We start from the raw sequence: 25,597 nt of genomic DNA on the forward strand, positions 1-25,597 counted from the left end.
GCCCCCACAACCACCGTCCCCACCTGAGCCCCTTCCTTTGCACCGGCGAACTCTGGCGAGCTCTCAAAAATTGACTGACCCAATTTTGAAATTTAGTCTACTGTCATTTAACTAGTGTGGAATATAAAAGGGGAAAACCATAAGCATTGCGAGCATAGTGTTGAGCGTGCCGTGGCGGATTTGAAGGTGCAAACCGGACAAAGGCAACTTCCCAACCAATGTTTGCTTTCAACTAGCAAGTAAGTGATGGACAAGAAATCAGAGTAAAGCAGTGGCGATCTATTTTCTTGCTGCGATAAATAAGTTGACAGATACAAAAGAGTACCGCCTCTGGTGCGGCGCCGTGTATGCATCTGCTGAGAATTTGACGGTGATGCGGTAGTGATTGCTGTCGGCGGCGTGGAAGCAGATCTAGGAGGGTAGACGGTGGCGGTGGGGCGCGGTGGACGAGACGGTCGTAGGAGCGGCGCCGGCAAGGTGGACGACGGCGGGGATGATGCGAGAGGACCGGATGCAAGGATCACGGTCTGAAGCCGTGGATGAGAGAGGTCGATCTCTTGTAATGGCCGACGGCGTCGGGGTATCAGCTCCGGCATGGTGGAGGAGGACGGAGGTGGATGCGGTGGTGGACGGAGGAGGCTGGGGTGGAAAGGGTGTTTTGGCACCCACGGAGCACGAATGGGGAAATGGAGGGAGAGAGGAAGGGGAAACCATGTCTTTAGGGCGCGCTTGTCTCAAATGCAAGGAAATTTACAAACTTAGCCCCCGTTTAAAATTTCCTACATCACAGCAATATTCGTCGGTTGGGGATAGGACGGTAATCTCGCATACACCGAATATTTGCCGACGAGAGTTTGTTTTTGGCGCCCACCGTGTATGAATCGGGGAGGGAGTCGATTTCGGCCGAGGAGACACTGTGTTTTGGCGCCCACCGTGCATGAATCCGGGTGAGAGGCGGTTATGTCACGTTTGAGTGAAATTACAAACCTACCCCTATCAAAACCGACAGAAATCGAGTCGATAGGCTTTGCGTGTCAAGGATAGGCAGTAATTTCCATCTCGCAGATTTTGGTTTCGGGTGGTTACTGCGACTTTCCCCGCTTCGTTCAAATTTTTGCAGAGCAAGAGTGCACGTTTACCGTGCCAACTCAATTCGAATCCAGTTTGTATTCTATTTTTGTTCGGGCTGGGTCCATTTGCGATTGGAATAAAATTCTATATACATCATTTTTTTATATATACTTTCAAAAGCACAACACCCTTTATACATAAATATGGTTTACAAATGGCATGATCTCAGATTCATAAGGCTGTATCCATCTTAATTTTGATTTCCAAATATTTGAAACCACTTTATGTTGAAATCCAATGTATGCATTCCTCGCTAACTGTCTCCAATTAATGTGTATTTCGTGCGGGTTTTTACTTCTCAAACATGTATAATGTGTTTCACACACGCAACATATAGTGTAATCCCGTTTAGACATTAATTGCATATAAATCATGCATTGTCTCTAATTAAAGAATCTATGGATCACTAATATTGATAAACTATATAACATTACACGTATCCCCAAATTCAAATGAATATGCATGTTTCATACACCAATTTGCGTTATGATATTATCGATGTCGTGATCTCCAGTTTAAATATTTGAATCCCCTTTAATCCATATATTCGTCTCATATAGCTATCACTCATGCTTATATAGGAGTATCTCTCTAGACCTATACGTGTTCATCGTCTCTCGGGTATTTCTCGTGCTACCTGTATGTCGACAATGATCTTTTATCTTCGCAACACACTGACCGTACTCTCTCCCTCGACCTTCATCACTCTATCTCTCTCTAAGTATATCTTGCTCCCTGCTATGTGTCTCTAACTATGATTCTCCATGTGAAATCTCTTTCTCTCACACAAACACAAACTTCATCTCCCGGGGTCTCATTCTCTCTACTATTCCCCTGTGTGCCACTTGCACACCCCCTCTCACACAGAGATGTCTTTCGCTCCTTAGATATGAGAAGCTACGACTCTTCCTCTTAACTCTTTCCCACACACGAACACAAACTCTGTCTCCCAGGGTCTCATATCTCTCCACCATTCTCTTGTATGTCGCTCACACACACTCTCTCCCCTAGAGATATCTTGCGTTCCCTCATATGTCTCTCTAGCTATCACTCTCGTTGTGAAATATCTTTGTCTCTCGCAAACACAAAACTCCGTCTCTCAGGATGTCATTTCTCTCTGATATTTGTTTGTATGTGACTCACATGCACACTCTGTCTATCTCTCTCACACCCACACACATAACTCAGCCTTCTGATCCACTCGACTCCTATCTCTAACACACTAGCTAGCTAGCATCTTTATCTTTCTATGTATCTGTTTCTCCATCAACCTTCTTTCTCGCCCTCACTCTTGCTTCCTATCATGCACACTATATATGTGTCTCTCTACATGCAGTCAAGTGCCCTCTTTTTATCTTTCTCTCACACACACATAACTTCACCCTCTGAACCACCTGGCGGTCATCTCCAACACTCAAACTAGCAGATGTCCATCTATCTAGCATCTCTATCTCTGTATCTATCTGTAGTTTCTCCGTCAACATTTCTTTCTCACACGCACTCTTGCTTCCTATCACCCACACTATATATGTCTCCCCATACATGCATTTATGGGTTGATCTCTTTTGCACAATCGTTGTGTCTCACTTCCTCTGCTCGCCATAGATGCATGCTCCAGCCCACGCCACTATCTCTTAAAGACAAAAACACATGCTCAATTATCGAGCCTTCTTCCCTGCACTTTCACATGCATGCATATTGTCATAACGATCTCTCCCATATCGTTGATCTTATGACTTATCTCTTCTTTCTTTTATCTCGATCATGCTCGCGCACACACACACATCCCACGTATACATGTATACCTCTCGCACATGCACATTCAAGGTCTCCTATGTCTCCATACATAGTTAATTACCCTCAACCCTAAGGCCACATCGAATCGTTCTCTTCTTGTGTGCACATAACTTCCGCTTGGATGGGTAAAACACACACTCATACTTAACAATCCCCCCTCTCTCACACTTCCCCTATATCCCCAAAACCAATAAGACCATCCCTTCGTTTAATTCCCGCCTACATGCACCATCGATATATAGTAGTCTTCCTCGGTGTCTCTCAAACAAACACATTCTCTCGATGTCGACTCCTCTCACGTGCACACGCCTTCTCATCCCTTCCCCACGGGCCTTTTCTCTCTCGCACCCCCTCGTTGGTGGCCCCTGTCATACGCTATGATGAAGCCACACACACTTAAATTACATCCGCCACCGAGCACCCCGCGTCAACCACACACACACACACGCACCCACCCCCACCCCACCCACACACACACTAAGACTCCATCTCACACACACATGCTCTAGGCGGAGCATTTGTTCCTACCACCCTTCGTCCAACCTTACCCATATGATAAGCAATCACCTTAATTTACTTGTATAACATGGACAAATTCCACTTTACTTTAGTAGTTAGCAAACTTATCATCTCTACTCTTATAAAAAATGAGTTGGTGATGATGGTGTGCCTGCCATCTTGTAATATAGACCGTCCGTTCTATATCTGACGGATAGAAAGCAAACTATGACAATTTTACAAAAGATACCCGCACCTCTCTCCACATTTACAGACAAGGCCTTGCCTCGTTCATCGTCCTTATCTCCCACAACCTCATTGCTGAGCAATTAAAAAAGGAAGTCTCTGGAACAATCTAGCTTGGTGGCCGGTGCCGCCTACCGGCGCCGTCCATCCCCATGCCTCCGCCCAGTCCAACCACCAGTCACCACCACGCTCCACTCCTCCTCACCTTATCTCTCATCTTTCATTTTTTTTCGATGAAATTGTCGAGATACCAGTTTCCAATAAAATTCTCGAGATATCATTAGTTTTTACACATGGGATTACTCCTGCATGGGTCAATCACAACAGGTGTTTTGTAAAAAAAAATGCATATTGATGTTTCGTGCAATGCACGAGCATCTTGCTAGTAATTATATAACGCAAATCATGAGCAGGAAGTGACATTTTTTTACACAACCACGTTAACATGGCCACGTAAATCACTAGCTAAAGTGTAATACCATTATACTTATATCACGATGCAAAAGGTTGAGTACATGTCCGAAGAGTAGAGTCGCACACACGCACTCTGTCTCTCAGAATCTCTCACACACACCAGTTACGTGACGCCCACTTAAGCAGACACGTATGTTACAATTTGTGAACCCGCGGGTACACGTGTTGGTGCGCATTTATTTAAGCCGGACGGCAAACCCAAATAGTAGTTGCATTCATTCCCCTCCCGCCGCCTCTTCTCTGGTCGTAGTAGCCCGGTAGCCATGGCCCGGCCGAAGGTAACGACATACGCCATAATCCCGCCGGAGCAGCGCTTTAATCTGGAAATTTTAGTGGTCATGCATGCATCTTTTTGTGCCAGCACTCCTATATAAGGGTTGACCGGTCGCTTCCCGCAGACGTGCGCGGGCGGTGGAAGAGGAAGGAGAAGGGAAGCGTGTTGTGGAGTAACGTTTTTTTACCATATTTTTTTAGGAAAATGAGTGCAATACTTGAGTAGTTTTGCAAACTACCAGTACTACACCTGAAACGGTTCAAAACCAATACGACCACCACGCCCGTGGCTGACCGCCCTGGCCGACCCAACCCCCCTCCCTTGCCGGCGCGGGGCTTCCCACGTGAAACGGTCAGCGTCGCCCTGGAACATCAGTGCCGCATTAATGCCCGACCAGAGCGGAGGCGACCTCTCACTGGCGCCGGCTTTGAAGTAGTGCGACGGCCGAGAGAGCGCCGCTTCCCAGTGCACACGAATGCTCCGCGTCGAGGCTGGCCATAGTTTGGATGAGTCTCCATTGTGGGGAGCCACACTAACTGCAATGATATGGACTCCCGTTGCCCACCGTTATGGATTGTTCCATCTATGAAGAACACGTGGGACCAGAACTACGAGACGGACATGTACCCAGGAGTGGACGTACGAACCTGAGTAATGTAGCGCAAGAAGTGAAGTAGAAAGGCACAAATAGTATGAGCATGCGTGGCATATAGGCATTTGTCTCTTACTACCACTAAATGTTGTACGTGCAATGCCCGATGTTATGGAGTACGTGCCTAAGTACTCTACTACTACTATATTAATTGGAGGCACATATTAGGTTTTATATTTGTTTACGTGTATGCCCCGAGACCTTCCAACTAGACGTGTCTTTCTCTCCGGGTTGCACTTTCTATCGTTCATACCACTAGTACTACGACGTGTGGTCTCCGACCCAGAAGTGGAGACGCTCTACCACGCTGTTCATGTCCCACTCCTTTCGCTAACGTGTGGGACATCCAGCACGTGCCGTGTTTGGCACTCCTTCGTCGTAAGAGTTGAAACGCTAGCATTCATCAGAAAAATAATATAAATCAGCAGTGATACTATACCACGCGGTTTCCTTGCTCCTCGATATTGGAAAGAATACTTCCGTTCGCCGACATGTGGGACGTCGACCATCCTGGTCCACTTGCCATGCCCGTAGAACTCCAAGGGAGAGTCACCCCGGTCGTCGCGCCGCAGTAATTACTAATGAGCCGTCAAATCACAGGCCCAACCTTTCCCACTGTGAAGTTGCTCGGACGAAGGAACCATCATGACTTCGTTGAATTCCGCTTCTTGAAGAACTACTGTACCATCAGTACTGCTAGCTACAGTAGTTACTCCAGCAGAGGCCTCCTTTGGTTCATAGGATATGAATTTTATAGAAATATGAAAATCATAGGAAGTGAGATGACATGCATCTCAATTCCTATAGAGAAAGAGATGCCATTTGATGCATAGGATAGGAATTTTTCCATTGAGTCTAGGCTAATGTACTGGTAATTTGCTCTAAAAACTATAGTAGTAACTAGTAGTACTGGTACATGCTCATAATTAATTAAACAAACGTACGAGCGACACAGACACACACACTAACTACTAGTACTACTACTTCTCACATGCTGTCCAGACGCCGTCGTTCTCCTTCCCGGCTTTGTCGGCGACACCCCACCACGCTTGGATCTCAGCCGACCTCTCCATAGCAGCGCGTGCGTACTCTTCTTTCTTGTGGCAGCGGGCCTCTCTTTTCTTGAGTGCTTTCTGACTTTTCCGCTTCCTCTGTGCGGCTTTGGCCGCCTCTTGCTCTACCGCCCATTCGGCCTTGGCAGCTTCGAATTCTGCCCACATAGGTGTGAGGTCGCGAGCGGCGATGAACTCGGCACGACGGGATACCATCGCTTCCCTACCATTCTATGTGCGGTCGTGGGCGGCGAGGAAGTCGGTGCGGCGGGATGCCATTGCTTCCTTACCGGTTAGTGTGCGGCGCGGTGGCATGAACGACGCTTGGTGACAGCTCTGGGGTGGAGTGGTCGGACAACCGTAAAGTCCATTGGTTTGTCAAGAGCTCAAGGACAGAAGACGAAGGAAATTTGGATTCCCCTTCAATCCTGGTCATTTATTACCGAGTAAAATGCATTGGCGGTCATCGAACTTGTCTTCATAGCTCACCTTGATCATTGCATACGGGATATGGTGATTATACGGTCACTGGCTCAGCGTATAGCTCCGTATTTGTGTGGTTGACCAGTCAAACAGTCCGCATGCGCCTCATCAGCTCGTGTTCTTCATCTATCTATCTATGCAGGCCTACCTGTCAATGGAGAAAGAAATAAAAACCAAAATTATGCGTATGTGAGGAATCAAACCACGGACTCGTCGCTGCAACGCACACCCGTCAGCCAAATGAAAATGAAATACTTTGCGTTAAATGCACAAACGGATTTTTTTTATATTATACGTGATGCACACATTAGCGCACACCGTCCATAGAGGCAAGTAGCATGTACGCGTGCAGACAGCCAGACACTCACGCTCATGCTGTCAAACCATGCTAGTGCAGGCATGTCGCCCTCTCAATCAAAGTCCTACTCATTGTGACACCCAAATTTTATTTGGATTTTTCAAAAGATTTTATTTGACTTGAGGGAGGTGAATTAAAAAATTTCTTCAAGGGACCCTCCCTTTCAAATATTTTTTCTCATGACAAGAGTTTTATTTGGATTCACCCAAGACTTGCTTTTGGTCTTGGAGGTCTTTGCCTTTTTATTTGAACTCAAGACAAAATACTTTTCACTTGAGAAAAATGCCTTTTGAAAATCTCTTTGAAAATGCACTATGGCTTTTGGATAAATCCTTTGCCACTTTCAACATTTCTCTCTTGCCATGGCCTTAGTGCAAATCCACTCTCCTAAACCTTCCCTCACCTTTGGATCATGATTTGCATCAAATCCAGCAAGTTGAACCTCCCCATATGATTATTTTTCCTTTTAAATCTTATCAAATAAATTTCTGTCTTCTATTCTAGCCATTGGTGATTTACAAAGGAACTCTTCTGTTTGGATTTTTGCCCCCAAACCTTTTTCCCTTCCTAGTCCTTTGAACCCTCAACCAAGATCCATGAAGATCCACTGGTCTTCAGTTCAAAGTTTTCAAACTACACTTGCTGCAAGTTTGGACCAGATTTGTCAAATTTGGTGAAATTCATTCAAATCTTCCTCCAAAAATTCCAAGAAAAATCAGGCAGCCTCTGGGTGCATTGAGTGGTCACCTCACCAAGTCCCAGCCCCAGGAAAATTTTTCTCATTGCCAAATCATTCTGTCGAACACCTGCAGTGCATTGTCAATATCAAGTTCAGTTAAGTTCAGAGAACATTTCAGTGCACTGTCGTTTTCTTCAGAACCCGACATCGATCTCGCCAGTGCCGCTGTGTCGCCGTGTGCCCTGTCCCCTCCCCCTTGTCCTCTGCACCGCACGAGCGTCTGGCACCTTGCGGACGTCGGTGACGAGCAGCAGAAGGTGCGCCGCCCCGTGACCGACGCCAGCGGCGGCTTTGCGGCCGCCAGAGAGAGGCACGACGCCGACGGCGCCACCCAGCGCCGCCCAAGCCACCGGAGCTCGCCGCGTGGCCTTCCACTCCCCAGAACGCGCTGCCACTCTCGTCGTGAACCGCAGGGCGCGGAGCGCGCTCTCTGCCGCCATCGTGCCCGTGCGGCCACCCCACCGTGGACCGGCGCCATTACGCCAAGACCAACCGAGATTTGCGGGGGAACGGCACCAGTGCACCTCACTGATGCTGCCTGGCCACTCAAACCTCCTGCCAATCCACTGCATCGCCGTAATTGCTCGCCGGAGATTCTCCGTTCATGGCCACCTCGTCGATCCGCCTATAAATAGAGGCCCGAGCTTCAACTCGAACCCACACCATCCCTGCACTCCACCTAGAGCACGCCTAGCCACTGGAAGAGCCCCGAGGAGGTCTCCTTCCTCGACTCCGGCCGCCGCGACCCGCCACGGGATCCAGCTCGATTCGCTCCCATGCGTGCGCCTCTGCCTCCCATCTCTTGCCAGTAGCTTCACTATGCATCCCTCCTTCTGACCCGCGCTTCAATTCAAAGTTTGCAGCCCTCCACCGGAGTTCTCCACCATCACCCGAGCCGCCGTCCGCCGGAGAAAGTGTCACCGTCGACGTGGTGCTCTCCGACGGTCGAGTCCACCACCCACCGACGCGGAAGAACACGCTCAAGCTCTTGGTACCCTCCGATCTTCCTGACTCGCCGTGGTTCGACGCCGGCATCCACCGCAGTCTTCGAGCGCCGGCGAGCTTTTTGAACCTGACATGTGGGACCCCCCTGTCAGCCTCTCTTCTGTTTTCCCACGCGAAACGTTTTCTGTTGGCGCCTTCGGGCAAATACGCTTTCCCTCTTGAGCTTGCGCGTTTCCAATCGAACCGTTTTCTGGTTTCTCAGTTTAAACCCTGGAACTTTTCTGTTTCATTACACATGGGTCCCTGGACAGAAACCTTTATAACTTTTTAATAAAAAGGGATTTTTGAGTGATTCTTTTTCTGACAGTCTTAAAATTTTTTCTAGTTTTTTATGAGATTTATTTGGAAAATTTTTAGAGAGATGTTTATGCACGCGTTGGTTTTCACGTTGGTGCCCGTTTTCGTTATTGCCGTAGGTTCCGGAAGAGGTGACGGAGCCGCAAACTTCGCCGAGCTAGACTCCAACTTCTCCGAACCAGGCAAGCATGTTTGAACCTTTGATATGATAGGTGTTTTGCATGTTTGCGTGAAAGTTTGTGCGTGGCATATGAGTATCGGTGAGTTCCCCGTTGCTTGCGGGGCAACTACCCGTATGTTCCAAAGTTGCGATGATCTCTGGTGAGAGATGGCCTAATCATGTGGTGACATGAAGGGCAGCAAGGTGGTACTGTTGTAGCATACCAGCCTTGCGTCATCCGACAATCCCGACGTTAACGTGGACGGAGCCACGTTATCATTCTTTTCCCTTCCGTGCTACCACATGTTTCTTTTGCCAGGATGCGGTTTAGTAAGTTGGTAACCTCTTTCCGTGTACACACAAAACAGAGGGGCCGGAATGATGGTACCTTGGCCCAGGATTAAAGCTAGTCATCCGGTCAGGGGGCATGGGTGTTTCCGGTTGGGACCGAGGGGGGGCACCCCCTTAGAGCGCGCGTATAGAAATTTGATCCCATGCTACGCGAGGTTGTAGCCTCCCCGTCTCAAGGTTTTTCTTGAACGTTGCCGAGGGTGATCCCTGGCTTCGGAAGATTGAAAGGGTGTGTACTGGTTAGACGTGTTTCTTCAAAAACACCGTAAACGGAACTAGTCCCCCTGACTACTGAAATCCGTTGGCTTTGGTTAAGTACAAACTCTGCAGAGTCAAATTCTTCCAAGTCATCGTATCCATGATCAAGTAGTGAAATCAGTATATCCATATCTATCCGCGTGGAAAACTTGTCCCCGGTGAACAAACTCAAGTGGTAAACCCAGTTTAATTATTATTTCTGTGGATGGACTAACCTTATATTTGTCTCGTACTTGTAATAATTTATACTCTCGAGCTAATGAATTATTGAGCTACAATATAAGCCCTTTATGTGATGTCGCTCAGACGTCCGACTGTGGCATGTTCGTCTTTTATTTTTTGTTATAAGCCCTTTATGTGATGTCGCTCAGACGTCCGACTGTGGCATTATTATTATTCTTGCAGTTTCCTCTCGAGGAGTCATTCAGACACTCGTTTGGCACCAGCATTATTATTCTGCAGTTTCCTCTCGAGGAGTCATTCAGACACTCGTTTGGCACCAGCATTATTATTCTGCAGTTTCCTCTCGAGGAGTCATTCAGACACTCGTTTGGCACCAGCATTATTATTCTGCAGTTTCCTCTCGAGGAGTCATTCAGACACTCATTTGGCACCAGCACTATTATTCTGCAGTTTCCTCTCGAGGAGTCATTCAGACACTCGTTTGGCAACAGTATTACTATTCTTGCAGTTTCCTCTCGAGGAGTCTTTCAGACCCTCGTTTGGCACCCAGTATTTATTATCTCTATGTCTGAACGCATTGGTTAACTTGTTTATACGCTTCATGTTTACATTTGTTATATCTTATGTCCAAACTGTCTTGCGAGTACTTTCATAGTACTCACCTGGCTTGTTGATTTGGCCAGATGTTGACGAAGGCGATCTCTTGGATGAAGAGTTTGACAGCGCGTCCGACGCCTAGAGGAGTCCCAGTCAGTCATGCGCGATCCCGGATATTGGTCACTCGTATTATATACGCTTCCGCCACCCGCAATAAGCCTCCTCGAGCCTCACTCCGACGCTCGAAGAGCTGTAGTCTTCAGGAGTCATATCACTCGCTTCACGGTGATATTTCCACCACCGTTATTATCGTGAGTTAGTAGTTATGCCACCCTATCCGCCGTCTCGTTTTATCGGCGTGCATGTAATAAATTGTTGGGCAGTCTCCGCTCAACCTTGTATTATATTCAGTACTCCTGGTATTTTTCTTCTGTGACCAAGATATTGTCTACCAGTGGGAAGGAATTCTTCCTTACTGGTCCGTAAAAGGGATTGGTCTCTCAATAATTATTTTATTGAAAACCGGTCGTGACAAGCTTGGTACCAGAGCCAGGCTAACTATAGGAAGCCACTAGGTGCGATCGCTAATCGGTTATTAGCGTCTTTTGTGCTTTTTTCAGCATTTTGCAAATTGTAGCTATTTTCTGTTGGTCATCATAAATTTATGACATGACTACTCAGAATTTTTGCCTACTTTTGTACATGGCTGGCAGTAGCTGTGAGAATCGAGTGTTCACAAACGTGCCCGAGGGGTTTGTCAAGCTCCTCGTCTCCATCACCAAGCTCGCGTTGGGGCAGCAGCCCGCCTGGAGTTCACGCTCTATCAGCACAAGCTCAGCGACGACGTGTCTATGCACCAGGCTGTGGTGCAATTCAAGGGAGGACGTTCTGCAGCTCGCCACTTCCGTTTTGTGGGAAGGGCCATGCCTACGGAGAGGCATGCCATGCAGATGGCTGCCCGTGAGGCGATAGCTCGTCTTCGGGACATCCTTCCTACGATGAAGACTCGTCGCTACCGCTACCTCCCATGCCATGTGCCATACACCAGTCACTATGCATTCGCCTGCCATCGGGGAGAGCGAGATGAAGCCATCGAGATGGTTGTGGAGTATCTCAAGGCTCTGGAGGAGTCTTTCGACAACCTCGTAGATGATCTTGTGGCTGCCCGCATGGACTTAGTCCGGGGCGGTCCTGCCAGCAGGAAGGAGCTTCTGCACACGGCACCGCCTCTGACTTTCGTCTCGTCTTCAGCCTCTTATGCACCGGCCGTTTTGGCCACCGCTCGCCGTCTGCCTACCACTGACGAGTTCGACCGAGTCATCGCTCCTACTCCAGTCAGAGCTGCACCGCCTGCCGCACCCGCTCTACCACCCGTCGCTCCCGCACCATCACCGCAGCGCAGCGTTACGCGCCAGGAGCCAGCTAGAGAGGAGGTGGAGGTTGATTCTCCTGGACCGCTGAGTCTTGCCATCGGCAAAGGGAAGGAAATCTTCACCATCTCCGACTGAGAGCGCCGAGTAGCCGCACGTTATGTCTGCTTGTATGATGTGTTTCCTCTGTACGCTAGTTTGTATTGGTGTGTTTGCTGCTTTCCGGAGGAGTGCGCAGACTGCTACCTCAGTTCGAGGAGGAGGCTCCAGATCCCAAACCTCCCTCGCGCAATGCGGAACGACCACCACGTGGTCGGGATAGTGCGGCGGACCGACCACCTCGCGGTCGGGATAAAACGGCAACTCAGGCCGAACAATAGCCCGCCCCACCGCCTCGTAAAAACAGAGACAGAACAGCTCGGGACTATACATACGACCTTCGGCAAGACTTGGACAGTAGAGCAGGACACACCAGATCAATCTACGGATCGCGAGGATGCTTCCCGACTCGGGATGACGGCTACCTATTCGGACGTGACAAACCTAGTCACGCCCGGGCCGATAACCGCAGACGGACTTCATCAGAGGTGCGCCGTTACGTGGCCTGATATAGAGGCGCCGCCCACCCTCTCTGCTTCACAGATGAAGTACTAGATCACGAATTCCCCAAGGGGTTCAAGCCCGTCAATATCGAATCATACAACGGAACAACCGATCCCGCAGTGTGGATCGAAGATTTTATTCTCCACATCCATATGGGCCGAGGAGACGACCTCCACGCCATTAAATACCTCCCACTAAAATTAATAGGGCCAGCTAGACACTGGCTAAATAGCCTGCCTAAAAATTCCATCGGCAGTTGGGAGGCCTTGGAAGAAGCTTTTCTTGACAACTTCCAAGGTACTTATGTCGGGCCACCAGACGCTGATGACTTAAGTCATATAGTTCAACAACCTGGAGAATTAGCCAGAAAATTCTGGACTAGGTTCCTAACCAAAAAGAACCAGTTCGTTGACTGTCCGGATGCCGAAGCCCTAGCGGCCTTCAAACACAGCATCCGCGACGAATGGCTTGCCCGCCACCTCGGCCAAGAAAAGCCGAAGTCTATGGCAGCTCTCATGGCACCCATGACCCGCTTTTGCGCGGGTGCGGATAGTTGGCTGGCTCGTAGTACAAACACAACCAACGAGGCAGGCCCCTCTGAGGCCAAAAACAGCACCGGCAAGCTCCGGCGCAATAAACACAAACGCCGAAGTAATGGCGATAACACCAATGACATGGCAGTTCACGCCGGATTAAGCGGCTCCAAGTCCAGCCAGTGGAAGAAGCCCTACAAAAGGAACAATGAGGGACCATCCAGCTTGGACCGCATACGCGACCATCCGTGCCAGATACATGGCACCCCAGACAAACAAGCCAATCATACCAACAGAGATTGTTGGGTTTTTAAACAGGCTGGCAAGTTAAATGCCGAGAACAAGGAAAAGGGATCACAAAGCGAGGACGAGGACGAAGAGCCCCGGCAGCCGAACACTGGGGGGCAGAAGAAATTTCCCCCTAGAGTCAAAACGGTGAACATGATATACGCTAAACACATCCCCAAAAGGGAATGCAAGCGCGCACTCAGGGACGTCTACGCGGTAGAGCCAGTCGCCCCAAAATTCAATCCGTGGTCATCATTCCCGATCACCTTCGATCGTCGAGATCATCCAACTAGTATCTGCCATGGCGGTTCGGCCGCACTGGTCCTTGACCCAATCATCAACGGATTTCACCTAACATGAGTCCTAATGGACGATGGTAGCAGCCTCAACCTGCTCTATCAGGATACAGTTCGGAAGATGGGCATTAATCCCTCACGAATAAAACCCACAAAGACTACCTGTAAAGGAGTCATACCAGGCGTCGAGGCCCGTTGTACGGGCTCAATCACGCTGGAGGTGGTCTTCGGTTCTCCGGACAACTTCCAAAGCAAAGATTTAATCTTCGATATTGTCCCCTTCCGCAGCGGCTACCACGCACTGCTCGGACGAATTGCGTTCGCTAGATTCAACGCAGTGCCCCATTATGCTTATCTAAAGCTCAAGATGCCCGGTCCATGCGGCGTCATAACAGTAAATGGAAACACGGAACGCTCTCTCCGTACATAAGAGCACACTGCCGCCCTGGCAGCAGAGGTACAGAGCGGCCTTCTCAAGCAGAACCATAATCCGGCTGCCAAACCCCTGGACATCATTAAGACGGTCCGAACAACACTGCAACAGGACAGCTCGGCTCGTCAGGAGCTCGATTAGCAATTCGGCCTCCGTCCCAGTCCCGATGAGGAAGTGGCATTAGTACCACGCGTACATAATTACGCACTCAAAATTCCGTGGGCATGACGGAGGCACAGCTTGCTTGTGATCCACAGTTCGGCTAGACCGATCCCGGACTCACATATACCTTCACTATTTTCTTTCCCCTTTTCAGGTTTTACACAGGCCTCCTTCAAGGGCCTGATTACCGGTCCTGTCAAAGGACAAGTACACCAGATTGGCACAGAGCACAGGCATACAGGGGAAGCCCTAGAGGACAATCCAATGAATACTCTAGCTGTTTTTCAAGTACCCAAATGCAGCTCTCCTCTGGTTTTGGCATGTTAAATAGCCGGTTGCTTATCGCATTATTTGTATAAATGTGCTTTGACGCATTAACCCAACTATAATGGAAACAGTTTACGGCCCAAGTCAAGGGGCCCCAGACACTACCTCTCCTCTTTTTCTATTTCCCGTTGCTATTAATTACTTATATCCTCGCACCCGTGCACTTTGGTACGTTTCATATTCGCCAGGGGCTCCATATCGCCCCATAATACGGCAACAAAGTCCGAACACTTCTTATAGATAAGTTCGGCACCCCGAATTTAGCATTATATGCATTGGCTCCGAATCATGTCTTTGGTCAATAGTTGGGTTGCCCGAGTCCTGTGCTTGCTACCGTACGTTCCGCTACATCGGCTAGGGTAGTAAAGGGAGAACTACTACGATTGTGCCCTCGTCTAAACCGGATGAGCACCTCAGTAGAGAAAGCCAAAAACTGACTGTCATCATGCGGCGAGAGCCGGTCAGCTGTTCGGAGGTCACAAATCGTTGGAGATTTTTTCCGCATTTCGTGAAGGATCGGTACTTCCCGATCAGACACTGACAGCACCCTGATTTATATACCAGGGGTTGCGCCTATGTTTTATTATAAAACTCCTATGGCTAAGTGAGGGCGTTTAAGTCGCATAGTCTGATTGCCTGGTTCGTTGCGCTAAACAACTCCTTCAAGGACCATATAATTGGATCAAGATTGTTTAGATTCCATCTCGAACACCTCCGTACTACCTACGTGAGGGCAGAAGCCGACGACTGGCCAACCCTCAGATTCCATACAAAATGGCCGCACATGAGGAAACAATCAAAACATAACAAATATTATATTACAAACCAGATTTGTTTTCATCATCCAAAGACAAAAAACGAATGTCTTCATTCGAAAATAATGTCCTGCCCGCACTGCGCTGCTACAAGTCGAGACCCCTCCAGGACATCCACAAAATACCGCTCGGGTGTGCGGTGCTCCTTGCCCTCTGGCGGCCCCTTAGCCGCCTCGACGGGGTCCATCTTTTCCCACCACATCTTGCAACGAGCGAAGGCCATGCGGGCACCCTCAATACAGACTGATCGCTTCACGATGTCCAACCGCGAACAAGCCTCCAACACCCGCTTCACGAGGCCAAAATAGCTGCTAGGTATAGCTTCGGCTGGCACAGCCGGATTGTTAAATCCTTCATGGCCAGTTCGGCCAACCTGTGCAGCTCGACCAACTGTTTCAGTTGATCGGTAAAGGGCATCGGATGTTTTGGCACAACATACTGCGACCAGAACAGCTTCTCTGTGGAATTCCCATCTTCGGCTCGGAAGGACTCCGTAGCATCGGACACGCTGCGTGGCAGATCCGCAAAGGCCCCTGGGCAACTCCGAACCCGGGTTAGTAAAAGGTACTTCTTCTCAGCATACTTGTTCTACATGTTAAAAGCCTTACCCGCTGCGATCTTCTTGGCCTCCTGGATCTCCTGGAGAGCGCCCCGGGCCTCATTCTGTGTGGCCTCTGTGCTCCGGCGAGCTTTTGTAAGTTCGGCCTCTCGAGCCGACGCCTCGCGCTCCAAGGCCTCACACTTCTTCACCGCATCCTGGAGTTCCTGCTGGACCTCGCCGACCCGGGCCTTGAGCTTCTTACGGGCGGCTTGCTGCGGGACAGCCTTCCCCTCGGCTTCGGTCAGGGCATTTTTCAGGGCCTCGACCTCGTTCGCCGTCCCTACACACATTATGACACTCCGGTCAATGCTCACCACTTATTCTTTCCGAATACACAGCAAGTCGTCACTCACCTTGCTTCTTCTGGAGCTTCATCTTCACCTCGCCGAGCTCGTTCTCGGCCGCTCCAAACTCTGCTTCAGTTCAGAGACTTCGGCAGCATGCGAGGTCGCGGCCAACAGCGACACCTGCTCATTCATATATATCAAGTTAGTCTCCTACAAAGGGTTGATCCCCTGTCCGGCCTTTCTTTCCAAACACCGGACAGTGTCTCAGGGGCTACTGTCAACACGGGGTGTTCTCTTCCTACATGACTTACCTCAAAACCTGTCAACAGATTGTTGCAGGCCTCGTTTAGTCCGCTCTGGGCGAAATGAATTTTCTCAATCACAGTACCCATAAGGACACGGTGCTCGTCCACAATGGAGGCGCCTCGTAGTGCCTCCATCAGGTTACCCGGTGCCCCTGGTTGGACAGGGGCCACCTATGGAATCGGCGCACCCCCCTCCTTCAAAGGAGGCTGCTCGCCCAACTCTGGAGCCACATTGGTCTCCGGAATTGTATCTGGCTGTGGGCCGAACTGAATACGGCCCTCTTCGCTAGTCTCCAAGGGGATCCGCTCCCCCATGTGTCCGGCAGTGGAGGTTTCGCCTTGTGGCGCCTCCCTGATAGCGTCCTGGGCTCCTCCCCAGCTTGGAGCGGTCCTCCGGGACAACACTTCAGTGTCATCCTGGGCCTCGGGGGAGTGAGCGGTCGGCGGTGACGCACTGGCCATTTCCGCCGGATCCAAGGAACCTCCAGATGAGGTTCGCTGAACGATGTCGCGGGCCGGACTACAATAGCACAACTAACCATGTCAAGACGATAAAAAGGAGAGGCCGGATATACGAGTAGATGTGAGTCGTAGTACTTACGATGCGGCCTGGGTTTTAGTGCGGGGGCGTCGCTCTGGACTGCTGTCGACGTCCCACGCGGTGTTTACCGCAAGGGCGCCCTTCCCCTTGTTGGGCGTTCCCGCCTCCAGATTCATGGAGGGCCCCCTCTTCTTCTCCTTAGGGAGAGGTTTCTTCTCCTCCTCCTCTTCTTCCTCGTCGTCGTCCTCAGGGACGGAGGAATGGGCTTCCTCGTCTTCGGACGTCACGTCCGAAGTGCCCTTGCGGCGGGGGCCACTTTTGGCCCCCTTGGCCTTCTTCTCCGGCGCCTTATATGGTGCCGGCACCAGCATCTTCGCCAGATGCAGAATGACTCGTTCTTTAGGCAGCAGAGCCGGACACTGGATCCGCTTCGCCCTCTCCATCCAGTCCTGAGAAAGCAATGATAAAAGCTCAGACATCATCCTCGAAACAATTAAGTTGGGGATACGTCAAAAATAACATACCTCGCTGGCGAGGTGTTTACAATTGTGACCACGTTCTGAATCCGTGGCCGGCGGTTTCTCATTGCCCTTAAAGAGCAACTTCGAGGCACCTTCGTGAGTAGTTTCGAAGAGCCTCTTCAGGGTTTGGTGCTTCTTCGGATTAAACTCCCACAGAGGGCGACTTCTGCGCTGGCATGGGAGGATCCGGCGAACTAGCATCACCTGGATTACATCGACAAGCTTGAAGTTCTTCGCTATCATACTATGAACGCGCGTCTGCAGCGCTATCAGCTCATCGGGCAAACACCAGTTCGGACTCTTCTCGACCCAGGAGGTGAGTCGCATGGGAGCACCGGAGCGGAATTCAGCAGTTGCGGCCCAGGTGGTGCCACGGGGTTCTATGATGTAGAACCACTGTTTCTGCCACTCCTTTACTGTCTCCACGAAAGTGCCTTTCGGCCAGGAGACATTTGACAGCTTACTCACCATGGCTCCCCCGCACTTCGCGTGCTGGCCATCCACCACCTTTGGCTTCACATTGAAGACTTTTAGCCATAGCCCGAAGTGGGGTTGGATGCGGAGGAAGGCCTCACACACGACGATAAACGCTGAGATGTTAAGGAAGGAGTTCGTGGACAGATCGTGGAAATCAATCCCATAATAATATATCAGCCCACGAACAAAAGGATGGAGTGGGAACCCTAGTCCGCGGAAGAAATGAGGGAGGAATACCATCCTCTCGTTGGGCTCCAGCGTGGGGATGACTTGTCCCTTAGCCGGCAGGCGGTGGGCGATTTGCTTCGCCAAGTATCCGGCCGCCCGAAGCTCAGTAATGTCCTCTTCCTTGACGGAGGAGACCATCCACTTGCCCTGACCTCTGGACCCGGACATGGTTGAGTGCTAGCTCGAGTGGAAAGGAGATGAGAACTTGGGCGCTGGAGCTCGATATTGGAAGGGCGGAGATAGAGAGAGGGCGTGGGAGAGGGAATCCTTATCCCTTTATAAAGGCAGTAAATATCAAACGCCTCCCCACTCGCCTTGGAATTCGCCTATTCCCAAGGGCTGTATAAACGGCGCGGTTGGAATACCCATGCCCGCATTAATGAGAGTCCCACTATAAGGGGGCATGATCTCTGCTTTGACAAGACGTGCCAATGGCAACCGCGTCTCGGGACGTGGAGCGTCGGGCACAAAACGGTCCGGAATGATGACCAGTTGGACGTGATGTCATGCTACCAAAATTTGTCAGCAGATTGGACTCATGCAAAATTATATTCTCTCTGTGGTTGTGTATGGTGTGTGTGACAGGTCCGGATACTATCATCGCGTCTGAAGACTATCTTGGAGTTCGGATAGAAGGGAACCCGCCTTGCAATGCTGAAGACAATCTGCGCGCCGGACTCCTCGTCATTGAAGCCAGGTTCAGGGGCTACTAAGGGAGTCCTTGACTAAGGGGTCCTCGGGCATCCGGCCTATAATCAACGGGCCGGACTGGTGGGCTGTGAAGATGTGAAGGCCAAAGACTGTACCTGTGTCCGGATTGGACTCTCCTTGGCGTGGAAGGCAAGCTTGGCGATCGACTATGAGGATTCCTTCTTATGTAATCGACTCTACGTAACCCTAGATCCCCCCGGTGTCTATATAAACTGGAGGGTGTAGTCTGGAAAGGATATACCCATTACCATAGTCATACAGGCTAGACTTCTAGGGTTTAGCCATTACGATCTCGTGGTAGATAACCTCTTATAATACTCATACTCATCAAGATCAATCAAGCAGGAAGTAGGGTATTACCTCCATAGAGAGGGCCCGAACCTGGGTAAACATCGTGTCCCCCGTCTCCTACAACCATCGACCTTAGACGCACAGTTCAGGACCCCCTACCCGAGATCCGCCGGTTTTGACACCAACACCCCTTCCGCCGGTGAAGGGGAGGAGGGGCAGCGTTTAGGTCGTCATTGACAGTGAGGGAGGAGACCCACTGCCGGCCGCACCTTTATCTCTGGCCGAGCGCCGATGCGGGAGGTCCTCTGAACCCTTCGTCGTTGTCCTAGTGTGGGCGGATCCGGCCTCCCGCCGCCCACCTATCCACATCCCGACGACCTTCAGGTATACCTTCCTTCGAAACCGCCCTAGCTCTACTTCCCCAGCTTGCTACGTCGTTGCATGTGCATCACTTTCTACCTCTCAGCCCCTCTCGATCGGATGGTCAAACGACACATATTTTTTCTTCTATTGTTAGAGGTAAAGCTACTTCATGGAGTCGAATCTTGTAATTGGTTCAGACAAGAAATAATGTGGGGGTGGGCGAATTTAGTATGTACATCGGACTTGGTACAAACAGGAAGGATATGGGTGAAAGTAGTACAGACTGGTCATCCAACCGGTCTCTTGGTCGAAAAGGGAAATATAGGGGAAACACTGTACACAGTGGTATGACCAGGACTAGATTTGCTATCCACACATAAGATGGCTGCATGCATCATTATGGTGCAGAGGTCGGGGGCACGCCTCCATTTCCAAAAAACATAGGAGTAGGTGGCTAGAGTGAACAGAAATGGGACCAACCCAGATATGTTTCTTGGATGTTTGTTTCTCGGGGCAACAAACTCTGAATCACCACTTTATGCCCCGGTTTAGGTACATGGTGCTGGACTTCTGGTCCACCCACTTCCCATGCCCTTATACCAAATATTTAGCTGTTCTTAATCTAATGCCCCTGGTAAAATGAAGCCATGCCACTGATATAAGCCATGACAAGTTTAGCCAAATATTTTTGCCTGTAATTGTTTGAGACTCTGACTGTTTCCTTTGTAGCTCTTTGTGCAAACAGGGATATCCATTTCACCTGGTTGCTATTGTGACCTTTTGGTGCACTGCACAAAACACTTCTTAAAAGAAGTGACTTTTGTGTTGTTTAACTGGAATGTCAGAATGGAACAGTTGGTTCATTTCGGTGGAACTGCACAAAGGGAGATCTGTGTTCCAATCCTCATCATCCATATTGGCACCATTACCTTCCTTTAGGTAAGAATGATATTTAATGCATGTGTTCATCTCTATTTTGCCACTGCCATGAGAAAATAATGCTATTCTTTACTAGTACACTTGTACTCCCTCACTAACAAAACCAATTATGAAATAGAAGGCCAATCATGTACTTGGTTTCACCAACTAGTGAGGAGAAAGAGAAACAGAGCATGAAGAGGAAGAAGAAGAAGAATAAACTGTGCCAAGGTGATATTGCTGAAGCCGAGGCCTCAGTCGAGGCCATTCAAGGGCTCCGGCAACGTCTACCTTACATGTGAGACGATCCTCCAGGGAGCCCTTCCACTTCTGTGTATTGTCCATGATGAATTTGATGCTACTGTTAGAGTAATATGCTAATGTCTTTCTATCCTTTCTCACTAAGCTAATGACGGTTTCACCTTGTTCCTACTTGTGCAAACTGGGATCATGTTGTGCCAATCATACATTTTAGTGGAACTACACAAGACAATACAATGAACTGTATCCCAGCCAGTGCTTTAACTCTACTGGAAGTTCTTGATAATCTTTCGATATAATCTCAGCACTGGTAAACAATAGTGATTCAACCATACATTTGAAGTGCACAAAAATATATACTATTGAATGATTCCAGTGAGTGCTTTATCATCTCTTCTAGCACTACATGAATAAGCTTTTTTTCTCAGGTTGGTACCGGCCTAAGGCCTTCATCCATATTAGTTTGCTATCATCTCTATTTGTATCGTGCTACTGTCATGAGAAACTCCTTTATCTTTGCACGTTAAAGTTTTGCAACCAATGATACATGGCAATGCTTTGAGTGTTGAGCTAATTGGCACTGATTAAATAAACTAATACCTCTCTTTAAGCAAGACTACTATGTTGCTAACTTTACCCATTAAGATAATGAGGGTGATTCTATTTGTTAGTGTATGTTACATCAACTAGTCCCACTATTACAGTAATCTCACTCTCTCAATATATGTGCCAACAGGGATGCTCGATTTTGGTGGAACTGCACAAAAACTTTGGGTGCTTCATTGCCTCGACAACTTCCTTCCTTTCCTGTCAGTCGCTAATCTCGACTTGCTTCCTTCCTTTGCTGTCAGTCGCTTGGCTTATCTCGGCTTCGAGTCAAAGGAAATAGTAAGTGATATGCTACCTCACACAGGTTGGTACTGGTCTTTATCCTGATTATTGTGCTTGTCATATGTATTGGTAATTTGGTATTGTGCTACTGTTTGCCGATTTCATAAAGGAGTAACTTGGCTCCTGAACTCGCAGGCAAATCATTACATTGGGTGATTTCAGTAGAACTGCACAAAAATATCAGATGGACAGGTACTTATGTTGTTGCTATGTACTCCAAAGTTCACTCAGACAAGCATTGATGTTGACAAGAAGAAGTGCCTATATTCATTCGAGTATCAACCGGCGTCAACCAGTTGTCAAACTCCAAGTATTAGGAGAGTGAACGCCAAAAATATTGCTTGGCGCATAGCCCAGAAAAACGCAGTCCAGTCTTTGGTCCCAACTTGTGCCTTTTAGATATCGGCACATATGGTAGCGAACTGTATGGCATGGAGTCTAAAGAGTCCAGACAAGTTGGTTGACGTGTATATTCATCTGGCACTTAATCAGTCTGCACGCCAGGGATGCTCCATTTCAGTTGAACTGCACAAAAAATTTGGGTGGTTCATTTTCTCAACCGTCTCCTTTCTTGTCTGCAATGTAGAATTTTGGCGAGCTACAGGACCAAGATGAGCCAGTAAACTAGTTGGATGAAAGTAGTGGCCAAGTTGCTCAAACCTCCGTCGGCACGAGGCCACTATTTGAGGATAAACCTACAAGCAAAGTTCAGATTGTCTGTGCTGCCTCTTATGTACTCGAAAGTTTACTCGTACAAGCATTAATTTTAGCAAGAAGTACCTCCGACTGAACACCATTTACCAGTCTGTACCCTAGGTAATTAAAGTTCATCCATGGATTTTTTTTCTCAAGTACACACGAGTGGCTGTGATCTCAATCATTTGGTTGCATAAACATACCAAACATGTGTATATCTAAATCTTTTTGTGAATTATCTATGAATATTGTCGTGTTATCTATCAATCATTTGGATGCATAGACATGCTGAACTTGTGTATATATGAATCTTTTGAGTTGTTGATTGTGAATGTTGGCTATGAAGATGAACGTGTCCTATGAACCTGAGTTTAATATGAATGTTTACCTGTTCTATCGTACTTGTGTGTGAACTTGTTAGTATGTCTACTGTGGGATTTGTGACGTGTGGGTGTCAACGGCACACTTCTTCCCGAGAAGAATTGCACCTGCTTTGTTAGGGTAACAACGGCGCATCAGCTCTTTTTAATATTTTTGCTCTGTCTTCCGCCCTCCCCCGCTCAACCCCTGTCGTAATGTTTTCGGCCTCAAAACAAGCATAGTACTGCGTTGTTTTTGGGGCTTGATGAAAAATCGAGTGCTGGTTTCTGTAGGTTGGCCCGCCCAGCAAATGGGTTGCTGGTCCACCATGGACTGGGAGGCTAAAAATACAAGTTGTATGGTGCAGAGGCAAGTAAAAAAATGCCATCGAGAGCCATCCACTGAAGAAAAAAAATCGCGTCTGATGTGCCTCTTCAGTCGGGCCGCCGGCCCCCTCTTTAATCCAGTTCGCTCGGGGATCTAGTTGGTACTATCATTTTTTTCCAAAGGGCGAACAAGTATCAGCTAGGCCTAGGTATGTGTAGCCCACGACACACGGAGACTGTGGTTTCAACTTAATTTTTGAGGTCCATACCATCCTATGGGCCTCCCAGCGTAGGTTTTACTTTCTCTTAAAGATCGGCAGCCCAATGTATTTTCTTAATAAAACGCAGATCTCTGTTCTATTTATCTATATATAAGAATAATAATGCTGTGTCCAATTTATGTTTTCCCTTCTAACCAGATTATATATATTTATATTATTACTATTATCGTATATTTTATAGAGACTTATATATACATTATAAAAACATCCCACGTGTTATTAACTTATAAAAGTAAATGTTTAACAGAAGTTGGCAAGGAAAATCCTGGTTGTTTTTGACTCACAGGTAGGAAAATCCTGGTGATTGCGTACAAAAGCTTGCGAAGATTTTAAGGACCAATGTAATAATAACACGCTCATTTTTATTTTGAGCAATAACTCACTAATTTGTTAATTTTATATATAAAAAATGTGTCGCAACGGTTTATTTTTTGATATTAATTGCTCCTTCTAACCTAACATTATATATAGAACGAGCCCAGCTAATTCGTGTATTTCAAGAAAATGCAAATGGGCTGGGATTTCTTAGAAATATTAAATGGGCCGCATTGACGCGAAATTATTTGTTTACCCAGCCCAGCAAATGGACTGTACAGTCTAGAAAACATGGGTTAAATAAATGCCACATTTTTGCAGGCTGACATGTGGGACAATAGGTCGAAGACTACGTAGGGCGTTGTCAACTTGGTCAACAAATGATTATGACATTCACAACCATTGGATTTATACCCAACGGCCGGCATGCACCTTCAATCTCTCGTCTTCTTCCTCCAGCATCGCCGGGACCGCCTGGTCCGGCCTCCGGCGGCGAGCGGCTCTGCTTAGCACACATCGCTGCGAAGCGCTACCCCGCCGTCGGCCAGGCTATCCCTCCACCCCTCCACACCTCCTGTTATTCTCCACCGACTGCAACCCCAAGCCGCACCAGAACCAGTTATAACCCTTGTACTCCTCTCAATCTGTGACTCCACTGCCGCGTCTTCCCATCTCTGGGTCGTTCCCGTCCGGGGCCTCGCCGTTGTCCACCGCCTCGCTGCGCTCGGCGCGGCGTGGTCAACGAACGAGAGTCATCAAAAGAGGACTGTACGTGGAGAGCCTGACGGCTGGGACCCACGAGGTCCATGGTTGCACGCAAGGAAAGTTCCTCCTTATTAAGCTGAAAAAATGTTTCCTCCCCCTGACAGTTGGGACCCACCGGCTGTATCTTCGCATGGAAGGAAGTGCCTCCTTGTTATGCGAAAAAACTATTCATCCCATTGACAGCTGGGACCTGTCAGATTTGGTGGCTGACTTGTGGGCCTACTAAGAGGACGTGTACGCAGGGCTTTGTCAACTTAATCAACAAATGATTCTAGCAGCTAGACCGTTTGATGTTAATCCAACAGCCGTGCTCCTTCTTCAACCTTTGTTCTTGCTCCTGTCTCCCGTCGGCGGCAGTGCTGCCGCGCACCCGAACTAGTCAAGTTTCCCACTCCTCTCCATCTGCGACTCCACTGCCGTGTCTTCCCCATCTCCAAGTCGTTCAAATCTGGGGCCTCGCCGTTGTCCACCGGCCTTGGTCCGCTCGGCACGGTGTGGTCAACGTGGTCAATGATAACCCACAAGTATAGGGGATCGCAACAATTTTCGAGGGTAGAGTATTCAACCCAAATTTATTTATTCGACACAAGGGGAGCCAAAGAATATTCTCAAGTATTAGCAGTTGAGTTGTCAATTCAACCACACCTGGATAACTTAGTATCTGCAGCAAAGTATTTAGTAGCAAAGTAATATGATAGTAGTGGTAACGGTATCAAAGGTAACAGTAGCAAACGTAATATTTTTGGTGTTTTGTAGTGATTGTAACAGTAGCAACGGAAAAGTAAATAAGCAAAGTACAATATATGAAAAGCTCGTAGGCATTGGATCGGTGATGGAGAATTATGCCGGATGCTGTTCATCATGTAACAGTCATAACATAGGGTGACACAGAACTAGCTCCAATTCATCAATATAATGTAGGCATGTATTCCGAATATAGTCATACATGCTTATGGAAAAGAACTTGCATGACATCTTTTGTCCTACCCTCCCGTGGCAGCGGGGTCCTAATGGAAACTAAGGGATATTAAGGCCTCCATTTAATAGAGTACCGGAACAAAGCATTAGCACATAGTG

Source organism: Aegilops tauschii, chromosome 6 (genome assembly GCF_002575655.3).
Source record: "Aegilops tauschii subsp. strangulata cultivar AL8/78 chromosome 6, Aet v6.0, whole genome shotgun sequence".
Taxonomy (NCBI): Eukaryota; Viridiplantae; Streptophyta; class Magnoliopsida; order Poales; family Poaceae; genus Aegilops; species Aegilops tauschii.